Below are 14,708 nucleotides of genomic sequence, written 5' to 3' on the forward strand. Positions count from 1 at the left end.
AATGAATTCCGTCTAAATTCTAAAATTTGTTTTGTTTTTTTTAAAAAAAGAATATCATTCATATAGACATTACGCTTTTTTTTTTGAGTTTAACGTGGGTGTCCGGGCCAGCTTGCGCGCACCTCGACTAATCCCACGGGCCCTGAAGTTAACGACCATGTAAGCCTCCAGTGGCCATCATATGAGCAACCACAGGGCTCGAACCTGAGACCACAGAGGGAGCAAACATCTTAGTCCCAAGCTTTTACCACTGGGCCACCACCTAGATGGTTGACATTACGCTTTTTTGTTAACACTTGTGAAGGGTTGGCCAAAACATTCAATTAAGATTAAAAAAAAAAAAACAATTTAGAGAGCTAACAGGAAGAAAAACAACTTTGACAACTCAATTAGGATTTAATCTATAGTCTGGCTTGGCTACTAATTAGAGGTATTTTCAAATTCATATGATTTTCTCCACCAAATTAATCAGATTTCATATACATTACAATCAAGTCAAATACTCTAAATTCAATTATATGCAGAATTAAATTCAATTTCACATATGGTTTTAATTCAATTGATAATTTATTATAATTCTTATATTTGGAATAAAATACTAAATCACATAATTAAATTTAATTATACTATTTGAAATACTTATGAATTAGAATTAGAAATCTTAACTATTTTATCCTTAATTCAAGATTGCATGATACATTTTCTCAGTAAATTATTTGTTTATAAACAAAATATTACGTTAAGCTCCCTCATGTTGTCCTTCAGCATGGAGCTCTTATATTCAACAGGACTGTAAGATTATTTGTTTATATTTTGTATTACAAAGAATGTTTTTAGCAATGAGATCTTCTTCCTTTAGAGGAGAAAAAGAGATTCTATGGAGTAAATAGATAAAATATAGAAAAAGAAAAGGACTTAACTTGCAATTATCCATGTTAATTATCAAAGCACCCACCATTCTTCATTTCCTAATAGAGAAAAATTGTTTTTATAGAATTCCAATTAAAATTTAATTTAATATCATCAAAAAGGTTCTAAACGTAAGAATTGATATAAGTACTATTGGAATTGAATTCAATTGCAAGGATTTCAAACAACTTCTTAAGGTTACCATCTTACCAAATAAAAGGTGATATATAGTTATTTCCACTCTGCATATTAATCACATCTCATGTTTTTATAGAAAAAAAAATAATCTTTATAACATTTTTCTGCATACGGTCACAATTTAAAATTTCGTTGGATTAACACCAAAGATCATAAATTCAACATTTTTCTTTTTGTGATGGTTGTGTTATTCAAATATTAGACTAATAATTATGGTTTTTTAGTTTATAAGCATGCGATATTATACAAATAAAGTAAACTTGCAATTAAAATAAAATACTAGCATATATACTAAACATGTATAAAAAATTGAAATAAACTCCTAGCATGCATACTAGCATGTATACTTAAACAAAATTAGTGTAGGATACTTGTTAAAGCACTTAGAATTTAATTAAGCTAAAAATTTGTTATTGTCAATTATCAATTCTTTGTCTGAAATGTTTTATTTCTCCTAACTTGATGTAAACATGATGTATGTAATTAGCCTCATAAGAATCCTATATCACCACCTTGTTTAGATTCACTTCTAAACAAGGTATATGAATACAAGACAATATCACTCAAATATCTATTTAGAAAGACTACATTTAAGCTTTAGAATATTAAGAAAATTAAGAAGAAAAATCAGGCTTAAAATAAAAGAGAATAAAATAGAAAAAAAATAAGGCAGATAAGAGTAAAAGATCCATCCAAAACTTGTCTATAACACTTTTTCCTTCGACCCCCTTTTATAGTAGTTTTTGGAACCAAAACTAATATTGAATTAATTTTAATAATTATCATAATAAATTCACTCAATTATAAGGCTTAATTATCTATCATAAAATAATATTAAATCTGAAACTTTTGGCTTTAAATCTGATATTTTCTTACGCTGAAAAAAAAAATATTCAACTAATTGTTTAAACTCTTTATTCATGAGTTGGACAAAATAATAGGCTGACAAAAATTAATTATTTATAGGTTATAAAATTATAAGCTCAAATCTAAGCCCAAAATAAGTCAATATATAATTCTTAATTCTTTTGTATCCAAAATATCATTTTATAATAAATTCAAACTCAAACTCGGACCTCACTCGAAGTCTAAGCATGTATTGAGCTCACACATGTAGCTTAAGCTTAAAACTCATTTTATTTAGGTCCTCTCTTATCTAAAAGCTTGGGGGCCATTTGAAATCAATTTTAACTCTTTACCTTCCTGCTATATAATCAACAAGAAAATTTTATTTATTTTCTATGTAGAATAGAGTTTTTAAGTTTCACAAAAATATGCAAACCATAAGTTATTTGAGATCAATTTTCCATTCATCCATAATTTATTTTAATTTTATTCATATTCTATATTAAAGATATTTTGTTAAAAAATAAATTTTAACAAAGTTTTAACCTAAAATTGAATGAACTCTATTTTTAATTTGATCTTAAATGAACCATTTAACCATGTTTATATATAAAAAAAATTCTTCAACAGTTTTTAGTGCATATTTTTTTAAAAAATATTATATATTTTATTTAGTCAAGTTTTATATGAAACTCATTATAGTAAGTTTATTTTTTTAATTAATAAGAAAATATTTGAAGTTTATATGATCATTTTTTTCTATGGAACATATTCAACTGCTTATAAATGTTTTTTATTTAATATTAAGTGAGAATGGAATTTATTTATAGTCAACTAGATAAAAAAATCTCAAAAAAGAAAAACCTAGATAATAGTATCACGTACACACACAAAAAAAGGATAGATAAAATAAATGTGTGTTTTAATCAATTTTATAAAAATAAATAAATTTCTAAATTATAGGTATTTAGTCTAGAATATAATCATATGAGATTACAAAGATTATTATTATGTTAATTAAAATGAGAAGGAGCTCTAATGTCAATAGACTATATATAAAATTTTATATTATATTCAATAAAATATGAGTTTAATGTTGTTTATTTAATCTTTTTAACTATACTAGAGAAACAAAATTGATTTTTGTGTCACCACTTTTCATAATTATTGTTATATTATATTAATTTATAACTCTTAATTTAAGATTTACCTTCGTTTATCGTGTATTAGATTCAGGATCATTCTGAAACTTGATATTAGACAAGTCTAATTGTAATGAAAGAAAAAAATAAGGTTAATTTGTTTATTCCAATGATATATAATGAAATTAAGGGTTGATATAGTGAAAATATACCTCTTGGTTGACATCTTTTAGAGAAACTCAAAAGCCTATAAGAACTTCTATTCCATATAGGAAAGAAACAAGCTTTGCTTGTTGTTTATATAATAGGAAGATAAAAAGTTAAAATTGAATCTAAAGAGCATCCAAGCTTTTAGAGAGAAGATGACATAAGCAAAGTGAGCTTTAAGCTTAAACTCATACATGCGTAAGCAACCTGACTTATACCAAACATCGAGCCTAGACTTGGGCCTGAGCTTGCTATAAAATAACTTTATGGACAAAAAAAAAATTGGAAACTTAATTTTGGGCTTAGATTTGGTTTGTGGAGGATTATTCTCTCTAGCCCATTATTTTGTCTAGCCTATGAATTAAGTTTAATGAGTTTATTCAATTTCTTTTTTCCACAACTAATTCTTCATAACTTGGTCAATTTTTCAATAGTTTTTGTAGATCTTTAAAAACAATAACTGTTAGGTTTAATTATGGTTTTATGGCAAGTAATCAAGGCTAATTATGGAGGGAATTTATTCTGGTATTAATCAGAATTAAATTTTATCAGTTTTTGTTTCAAAAATCACAATAAAAATGAGATTATGGGAAGAGTTTTCTGTACTAATTTTTTTAGATTTTACATAATTTTTCTCACCTCAATTTCGAGTGTTTTCTCTTATGTTTAGAACTTTATTTTCCTTTCAAATCTAGAGTTTAGATTCGATTTTGTTGAGATATACTTAAAGTTAAATTATCGGTGGTTCGTTGACTTTATTTGTAAGTGCATCTAAATAAAGGTGATGTTTTTAGAATCTTGAGAAACTTATTGTAAACATCATTTGCACCAAGTGAGGAGTGATAAAGTTTTAAAGACAAATAATTCATCTTTGATAACAACAAAGCTTAATTAGATTTAACGTGCTTCAATAAGTAACTACCTCCATTTTGTTTTATTTAATCTAATACATTAATATGCATGCTAGGATTGTATTTTAATTTTTTATGCTATAATGGATATACGTATAGTATGCATATTAGAATCTTTATACGTTTTATATTATTTGCAAGATTGTTATGACATATAGAATTACATGCTTATAGTTTCAATATGTATTAACATTAGACTTTTCTTGTTTAGAATGCTCTTGTTATGATAAATTAAACTTTCTAACAAATTTTGTCCAATACTTTTAGATGACAGTTGTTTAAGAAAATAATTTACATGGCTTTTAGAATTATTATTTTTTTAGTGATTTTGTTTTTTTAAAATTGGTATTTTCTTACATGGATGATCTTATTTTGCGCCAATCATAATTAAATTATTTTAAAAGTATAATAAATTCATATTTCATGATTTTCTTAACTTTTTTCTCTAATTATTTGGATCCTCTTCTAAATTAAGAGGTAGGATAAGCATTCTTAGTTTGATTTGATTTTTGATTAAAAAAAAAACCAAATCAAGGTTTATATATATAACCAAACCTCACTAGAAACTATTTCACACTAACTAGGTTTGGTTTGGTTTTTTAAAAACAAAAACCAATATAACTTGTTGGTTTTTTAGAGGGTTTTTTTTAGGGTTTTTATGGCCAAATCTGATTGATTTATATAAAATAAAAAGCAAAACCAAAATAAATTGATAAAACAAATCAGATAATTACATATACTTAACAACATATATAAATGTAATCACAAAAAAAGTAAAAAAAAAATATGAACTTATCCAAACAATATGTGTGTATGTGCGCGCGCGCGCAGGCGATCATAAAAGTTTGTTGCTAGTAAAACATTGAACCTGTTCTCTTTTATACATTAGAAGCAATGAACTTCATGTTTTAATAAAAAGATGAAAATCGTAAAGGCAAGCTACGGGTAGAGCCATTGAGGAGATCTAGAGAGAAAGGTAGAGAGGTGGAAGAGGACGATTGGTTGTGACAAAGAATGTTTAGGGTTTGAGTCTTTAGAAGATAATTTTCTATTTATACCCCTATTAAGTTAACACAAATTTTGATTTCTTGGTTGAATCGGCTTGGTTCGGTTCAATTAATTTTAGAAGCCTTAAATTGAAACCGAACTGGACCTAATATGTTTTTCAGTTTATTTTCTCAATTCATTGTTTTCAGTTAATGTTTTTTATTTTCTCAATTTAAACAATTTTTTAATTTTTTTTTCTCCCCTACTATGAAGAATTACAACAAAAAGTACTCTTTCCTTTAATAAATTATTTATAATTGGTTTCAAGTTCTTACAAAAGATGGAATACAACTCCTATCATACCCAACATCAATAATAACAACAATAATAATAATTTCTCATACACTCTTCACTCAAAAACCAAATTAATTAATATTCCATGAAGAAACTTGTTTTTTATTACTTTTTTTTTTGCATAGAAATTTTTTTCAATGATGTTAAAAAATGGAGGTCAAACCACAAATTGACAAAAGCTAAACCACCTTTGAAAAATATTATTCACCCAGATTTATTTGCATTGTTAGTTGGAATAGTGTAATGATAATTTACTCCCCACATAAGAAAAATTAATATTGGTTATTGGTCTTTTCACAAAGTACATTAGTAATTACCAAATTGATTGTGAATAAATAAGTCTTTTCTTTTCACTTCAATTCCACAATGAAACGACTAATATACCTTTGTAATTAAAAAAATTAAAACTAGAGTCAATGAACAATTTTATATTTTCATAATTGTTTTGATGTAATTATCATGCAATATGAGGGGCAATTTGGCATATGATGAGGCATAAAAAAATATTATAAAAACAAAGTGCACGGTAAAATGACCAAAATTCCAGCAGAAGTTAAAAAAAATTAAAAATGGCCTTAGTAGTTTTTTTATGTTTTTTCATAATGTTTTTTTTTGTTATTACCATGTCAGCTGAGGATCAATTAAGTCTTTTAATAAAAAAAGAAATAAAAATAAATAAAATGTAGTTGGCGGGTGTAGGGCACCCGTTGGTGCATGGGAGATGTCTGCGCATTTTGGATAGCATATGCGACGCCTCATGATGGCCAAAGATTCCCTTCCATTGTGTCGTTAAAAATGTTACCATGTTCTCTTCTTGTTGGTGTGACACATGTCAATGGTGGAGGGGCGATTTGTCGATGGTAGACCTTTTTTTTTCTTCTTCTTCTTTTCTCTTTCATTCCTTGAAAATTACAACTTGATTTTATTTGATTTTGGTATTTAAATTTTAATCCTCATTTTTTTAATTCAATTTTTTTTCTTGGCCCTTTTGGAAAAACCTTAATTGGTTTTCAATTTCATCCTTCAATCCAAATTTATGGTATTATTTTTTTCAATTTGATCCTTATTGTTTTGAATTCTAATTTTTTTTCTTAGCTATTTCATAAAACTTTTATTTGTTTTCAATTTCATTATTCAACCAAATTTTATGGTATATTATTTTTACCAATTTGGTCCTCTTTTTTTTTTTTTCATTTTGTTAAAGTTATTTTTCTGTTCAATTTCACGCTTCAATCAAAATTTTCTTTTTATTTTTTATGTCAATTTTGATTCTTATTCTTTTGATTTTTTTGGTCATTTTGCTAAATTAATTTTTCTTTTCAATTTCACCAGTCAATCAAATATAAAATTTATTTTGTATTTCAATTTTAATCTGTATTCTTTTAATTGCTATTTCTGCTTTGAATCCTTTTGTATAATTAAATTTTTTTTTTCAATTTCATCTTTAATATTTGATTTATTGTGAATTAAGCTTCAAGGTTTTTTTTAGATAGGGTGTTTTGGGTCTAATGATTTGAGTCACTAGTTTGAAAAGATAATATAGGTTGGAAAGCTAACAGAGGTAATGAGAGAGCTGCTAGTCCATCCTCATTTCAATCCTTAACACAAACACATGTGAGTCTCCTAAATATACATGATGTTTCATTTACTTAAATGATTATTCTATTACTCATCAATGTTCTTTAAAATTATAGATTGATGCTGGTACGTCCTCCTCTCAACATTTTACCCAATCTAACTATATTGATTGAAGGATGTATAAGAGCCATTAAATAGATTTTTTTTGAGCTGTTATTATCAACATAAATACATTATTTAATCACAAAACTCACCTAAGTTCTTAGAAAAAACACTGTCATAAATCCAACAAACACATTGTCTGAAATTCAAGCAAATGCAACCAATATTTTCCAACATAAGAAACCCTAATATCTAGCAAACACCACTTCCAAAAATCCAACAAACATAACCAGTTTTTGTATAAAAAACACATACCATTTTCTAGCTTAGATAAAACCAACAACAACCTCACTGTCAACAACCTAAAACTTGAAGCATATTTACTGTCAATAAAAAGCACACACATTATCAATGTCATCATATTCATTAAATGCTAATAACTTATAAATTTACAATAACTTGGATGGATTAAAGTTTAAGAATAGAAAATGCATGAAATGTGAAAAAAGAAATTGTTAGGATATCAAAAAATAAAAGTGAGTAAAAATAAATTATTCTATAAATATGATGATAGGTGATGCGACAATACATTCATTGATTGTCGCAAACCTATTAATAAACTTTAATTAACTATAGAAAATAGAGAATGTGCTAATGATATCGATCAAATATTATATGAAGTGAAGAAATGAAAAACAAAATTCATAGAGTTTGGATCAAGAATCACAATGTGGAGGCTAGCTTTACAAGTGTAAAGTTGTTGTTGATAACTTATTTAGTGTTTGTAATGTTAATGCTTCTAACTATGATATTGTTCAACATGAACAAATGAAATGAAATATATGTATTCTATAGTAAACAAAATGAATGAATATCAATATCAAATATAGCAAAAGCATGCACAATAAATAAAGTAAAATTCATAGTTTAAACATGTCATAACAACAACAATGATTCACAATATTTATGTTCCCACTAGCTCCAAGTTATTGCAAGTTTGTAGGCTATTAGCATTTGATAAATATGATAATGTGTTGTTAATGTATATAACTTTTTGTTGCAAATTTTGGATTGTTGTTAGTTTTATCTAAGTCGGAAATTGGTATTTGTTTTTGCTAGAAATGTTGGTTGTGTTTGCTAGATTTTTGAAAGTGGTGCTTGATGGAAATTATGATATGTTTTTTCTAGAAAATGTTGGTTATGTTTGCTTAATTTTTAGACAGTATGTTTGTTGGATTTGTGACCATGTTTATATTTTTAGAAAATTAGGTGAATTTTGAGATCAATATGTTTATGTTGATAATATAATCGTGGATTCTTGTTTGCCGGAAAGGTAAAGAATTGATAAGAAAATTGTGCTCCAAAATGAAGAATTTGATGTTTATATGGCTTAAAATGGTGAAGGTTAAGGGATATATTATGTTAAAAACATGAAAATGATGGTAATTTTATGATTGTAAAGGCATTGAAAAACAACAACTTTAATGGCATTTTGTTATTTTAACATAATATAAACTTTTTAGTTATTATATGAATTATAATGATAAAGTTGAAAATAATTTGATTTTTTTGGTGATTTTTTTTTTGCTAGCATGAGGATGTAAAATGTTATGAATATATAAATCTTGAGGTGCCAAAGTGTATTTTTTGAAAAAAAAATAGAAACAAAGCAAAAGAAAAAAAAAACAGAAGATAAGAGCAAACTATAGGAGATTTAGTATAATTAACCATAATTTAAGCTTATTTACATTTATTTTGTCCATTTTTATGCTAATCCTGCCTTTATGTAATCAAAGTTTGCGATTTGTTAAAAAAAATCTAGGTGACTATAACAAATTAACCAAAGGAATAAATTAACCAAATTAATCAAGGTTTTCCTCTTCTTTCCAGTGTTTGAAAATACGATTAAAATTATATTTTTTAAATGTTTAAATTTAAATTTTTTATTTTAAATTAATTTGTTTATATTTTTAAATTATTTTGATATGCTAATATCAAAAATAATTTTTAAAAAATAAAAAAAATATTATTTTAATATATTTTCAAATAAAAAACATTACACTTTCAAATACATCAAATTATTATTTTAGCCCATAAACGGCACAATTAAGAAATTAGAGATTTGAAAAATCTGCCCCAGTAACTCATCCAAATGGGATGATTCCATCTCTTCCATCATCAAATTTGCAGCCAAGTCCCAATAAGATTTGAATTTTTAGCCCTTTGAATTTCAACGCGCTGCGCGCGCCCAACGCGGCAGCATAACGTGAGTCCAGGCGGCACTGGATGACGTATTAATTATGATTCCAACTTCCAAGAGATCAATCTCTATCCCACTCAACGGCTATTTTTATTGCCAAAAAATCTTATTGTGCTGTTTAACAACCACAGAAAATTAATACATACAAATACAAATACACCGTTTTCTTTGCTTACAACTACAGTTCTCTTACTAATAACTAATTATTCTCTCTCTAAGTGGTTGAAGGCCAAATCAACCTGCACCTTTCTACCCTTTTTTCTCATCTGTCTTCGATTCTTTGCTTTCACTTCCATTTATATAATACAAGTTATGCCTGGTCTTTCCTGTATATCTAGACAGACACAATCATCATAACATTATATCCTTTGTAGTCTCACACCAGTTCTGTTACTAAAAACTCTCAGATTAAAAGCAATGGATTGCTTGGTCTTGCCTGTATCAATGTTGAGAAAGTGCTGCACGAGGTCACGACCAGGTTATCGTCCATTAACTGAAGATGGGTTCAGCGATTTGGATAGTCCGGTGACTGTGGTGGTGGGAAAAGAGATGAAAGAGTTCTTGGTCGATCCGTTTGTACTAGAAGAGAGCCCCTTTCGGGTTTTGATAGAAACAGTCAGAAAGGATAATATTTTTTATGATATTACGAGTAGATCAAGGGAGGAGAAGAAAGTGATTTTTGTGGATGTGGATGCCATTTTGTTCGAGCATATGCTGTGGTTGATGTACAATGATTCTTCTTCTCTATTTCAGCTTAATCTCAAGGAGATTATTGACTTCTACGCTCAAGATTGTTAGAGAGAAATGAATAAAACAAGGGAAAGGTATACCATTTATAGCTCAAAGATTTTATTGCATGGCTTTTTTTTTCATAAGTCAATAATAATTCTAATTATTTTCATTTCTTGTCCTCCTGCGTACATTTTCTTTTTGTTCCTTTTTCTTCGTATCAATGTAATTTTGTGTTGATCAATATCAATGATAGTGGATAATATTTACGCTATGAAAAGCATGATCTTATTGGAGAAGGAATTTTTCTTGATTATAGATAATATCACGCGCCTGTAAATGGCCGCTTTGCAATGGTGGTAAGAGGGCAGACAGTTTTTTTAGTCTTCCCTTTTTTGTTTTCCAAGTGTTGTTTTTGAAAATGTCAATGTTCGAAGCAGGCGAAGATACGCTTGAAAATGTACCGAATAATCTTTCCATTCAGCAGAGTTTTATTGATGAATAATATATTCTACGTTGTTGAGAGACTTCTTTGGTGTGTCTTGAACGTACCAGAGGTCATTTCTTTTACCATGCTCACTTTGAAAGAGTCAAATATGATACAAGATGCCGCGGAAAATAATTAAAAATATATTAATATGCACTTGCCTATAAATCCAAGTCTTATCTTTGCAGCAAATTTATGAAGTTTTTTCATCTATCAGTACAATTAGCTTAGTTCTAATCCACCTTATCGTCGAAAGACTTTTCTAATCCAAGCAAGTTCACGTTATTGACTTTGATATCTGTTTCATTTTTCATATTCTATGAAACTTTCTATCTATCCCTAATCACTAATCAATTACACTAATTGCGAACCATTAATCTCATGCAATGACATGAAGTTGCAAAATCAAAATCACAAAACAAAATTATGCTGAGAACACGAATTTTTCGCTGTGGTCACAAATGAGACGTCTGGGGCGAAAGATATTAAGTATCAGTTGATATTCTAGCTTTATTTTTGCTGCAATGTTGCTTTCAGAAGAACCCGGTTAGGTTACACAAAATTATCTCGCCCTTCTCAAGTCGGTGACAGTGGAAAAAGATTGACAGGAAATATATATTGCTATGAGCGATTGTTTCTTGCTGGCAAACGTAAGATGCAAAAAGAGGAATTGCAGGTGGACTTAAATTTCAGTCATTCTGTTGTTTGGGCTTACCGAGTTCCCACCTTGCAAAAGGGCCTTTCTGAATCAACAAGATGGTGGCAATGGAGAAGCCCGTCATCTTGGACGGCGATAACCTTATATAGAAAACCTCAGAGAGCTCATGCAATATTTACCACTTACATGAATGAAAGTGAGATCAAGAAATACGTAGGGTTATACCTTTATATAAATGGAGAAACAATCCACTGAGCTTACCTCCTATTTAAGATGTTACTGTTTTTTTTCCCTCTTAATTATCAATGAATTTACAGTGTTGTTGTGAGTTTATTGCTCAATGAACCCATATGTTTATCATTATTTCTTCTTTCCAAAAAAGAAAAAAAAAGCATTATTTTCTTTTTAGATTATTTAAAAGTTATTTCACGAGCAATATAAAAAAAGAGCATGGTGATAGTCTGCTAGATGTTCTTTTAAGAGCCCATCAAAAACCAATAAGAGATTTTTTTATTTTTACTGTAAAGGTATTTTTAGATTAGCTTATTTGTTACCTAAGAGTAAGTTCATTTCTAAATAAATTTAATGGCGCACGTCATGTCGGCTGGTGCTTTCATAGAAATATAATAATTATCTTGGGCATTGACTCCAAAATCTAAATCTAAACAGAGAAGAAATCTCCTTAATTATCAAACCAACCTTAAAGTAAATTATTCTAATTGTGCAAAGGTTGGCTAAAAACTACCTTTAAGTTAATACCTTAAAAAAAGCATGGCAATGGTTATTTTTTTATTTAAACAAATGATAACAAAAATAGATATATATATGAAATTGATTGAACAAAATAAAAGAAAAAACAAATATTATACAAGGCTACGTATATTAAAAATATTATCTAAAAATAAATATTTTTTTATTTTTTAAAAATAAATTTCATCTATATAAAATATAAAAAAATTATAGATGAGTAAGAATAATATCTTCAAAAATTAAATACATATAAAATAATTTTAAAATTTTTTATTCAAGAAAGGCAAAATAAGCAAAATGAAGAAATCATAGAGGAGGGCTATTAATTGAAACATAAAATAAAAAATATTAAAAAAACATAAAAAAATATCAATTAAATAAAAACCAAAATTAGAATAAAAAATAAGAAAAAGGCAAAAATAGTTTAGGCGCCGCAATCATGTTTCAAAGAAATAACAAAAATAAATGACTTGGATCATAACCTCGATTAAGTTTATAAGTTGGTTTTGTTTTAATTAGATAATAAGAAAATAAACAATGATAGTAAATGAATAATTTTTTCTTTTTTTTAAAAAATCCATATAACTTGTAAAAAAACCTTTCTAAGTACAAAATTGGATAAAAAGGGATAAGAAAAAACATGTTAAATCACCTTAAGATAGCGCAATAGATATGTAACTTGAATAATAAAAAGACAAATTAACCCATATTAACTTGTAAAACTCATGATTCATGTCATGAAATTAGAATAGAGATGTTTTTAAAGAAAATCACAAAGAATTTTTTTTTTTAAAAAAAACAATGTTAAATAATGAGATAAGAAAAGAAAATAAACCAAAAAGAGAATGTAGACCAACCTTAACTTTGTAAACATGTGACTCAGATCATTATACATGAAAATACATCGAAGATTAAATTAAAAAAAAATTAATTACACAAAAGTATCTTAGATAAATAAAATAGTAATTAAAAAACAAAAATGAAAATGAAAATAAAAAATAAATTCGGTGACAATCCAAACTTTTGATTGGGATCTTGAAAGGCTGCCTTTTAACTGGATCGGTGTCCACTATGGGTAGATAGCTAATAGAGGACCCAAGTCCACGGTCTCGTCCACCCCAAACTTAGTTTATTAAGCTCTAAATGAAAAACAAAATAAGAACTTTGATTTTCCATGGTTATTTTATAGATTTGATTATAAAGAGACTGTAAAATCCTCATGGCACTGCCTGCCTAAATTAATTATTCGTTTCAACATCAAATCTTATCTCTCCCACTGATATTCTCTTAATTAATTATTGTATAATATTAATTAAAATCATAAGAAATTAGTTGTATATGGGTTGTTTAATTTAACAGAAAAAGGACCTGGGCCTAGTTCAGATAAATTGGGATACGTTCAATAATTAGCCCATTAAAACACGAAGTCCATGGTGTTGGGATTTCGGTCAGTTCCATTGTTTGTTTCCCTGTCTTTCGTTAACGTTATGGGGACACCAAAAAGATGCCAAAAGGCCCTTCCCTGAGTTTGGAAAACCAGAAAACAGCTAATGACACTCCCTTTCTATAAATTTCAGCAGCATCCCTTTCTTTTAATTCTTCTCCTCCCTGGAATGAGTTGGGTTTGATCAAGGATCAGTTGAAATGAGAATGAGTAAATATTATATTTATCTTTGCCAATGAAACAATTTCATCCCTTTATTCACTGCTCCATAATGATCAAATTATGTTCAAATTCATTTTTTTACAGTAGATGCATGCCAGAGAATCTCTTCTTACAGGTCGACGTTCTTGAGTATACGATGAAGACATCCATTATCACAAGCACTAGGATTCAGATCCATGCGAAGAAAACATTTCTTTGATCACTACGGATCATTAACTGGAAGTAAACATTCTCCTTAATTTGGAAGAGATGACCATCGATACGTACATTCATTAAGCACATAAACTAAAGGAATCCGTGGTCTATGGTTTTTGCTTTCTTGCATCAGCTAATTTGTCAAGATTTCCCTTGAATATTGATTGATTCATCTAGTCTATTTGCTTTATATTATTGCCATATGCTTTGTAGTCACTTTTGTTTTAATCATGATAGATTTTAGATCTTTTCATTAAGTACCGTTTATAAGATGTCTGAACAACATTATTAATCTCTTAACACATGTATCTCAAAATCATTTTCATGTCGTGATCATGACACATAGGCTAGCTAAAAATATTATAGTTAACATCTATCTACTGATTACTTTTTTTTTTTTTTCTTCTTAAATATGGGCTGCATAAAATGGCCAAAAGGATAGATATTGTGATCACTGTGTGCGTATTTTAAAAATGTGAATATCTTGATTAGGAACGATTAAAGATCAGTCAGACATGATTTTAAAAAACCCTCAAGTCATTCAAGAAAACCAATCTCAATGGTAGATTGTCATCATCATCGTTCTGGCCTCTACCATGATGATCACAGCACACCAACCACAAACAAGTTGTTATCATATTTGGCTATTTTTTATACATGAATCAATTAAAAATAAAAATAAAATATGTTTTCTTGAGGCCTTATGAAATTCAACTACTCTTGATTACC

Source organism: Populus trichocarpa, chromosome 1 (assembly GCF_000002775.5).
Source record: "Populus trichocarpa isolate Nisqually-1 chromosome 1, P.trichocarpa_v4.1, whole genome shotgun sequence".
Classification (NCBI taxonomy): Eukaryota; Viridiplantae; Streptophyta; class Magnoliopsida; order Malpighiales; family Salicaceae; genus Populus; species Populus trichocarpa.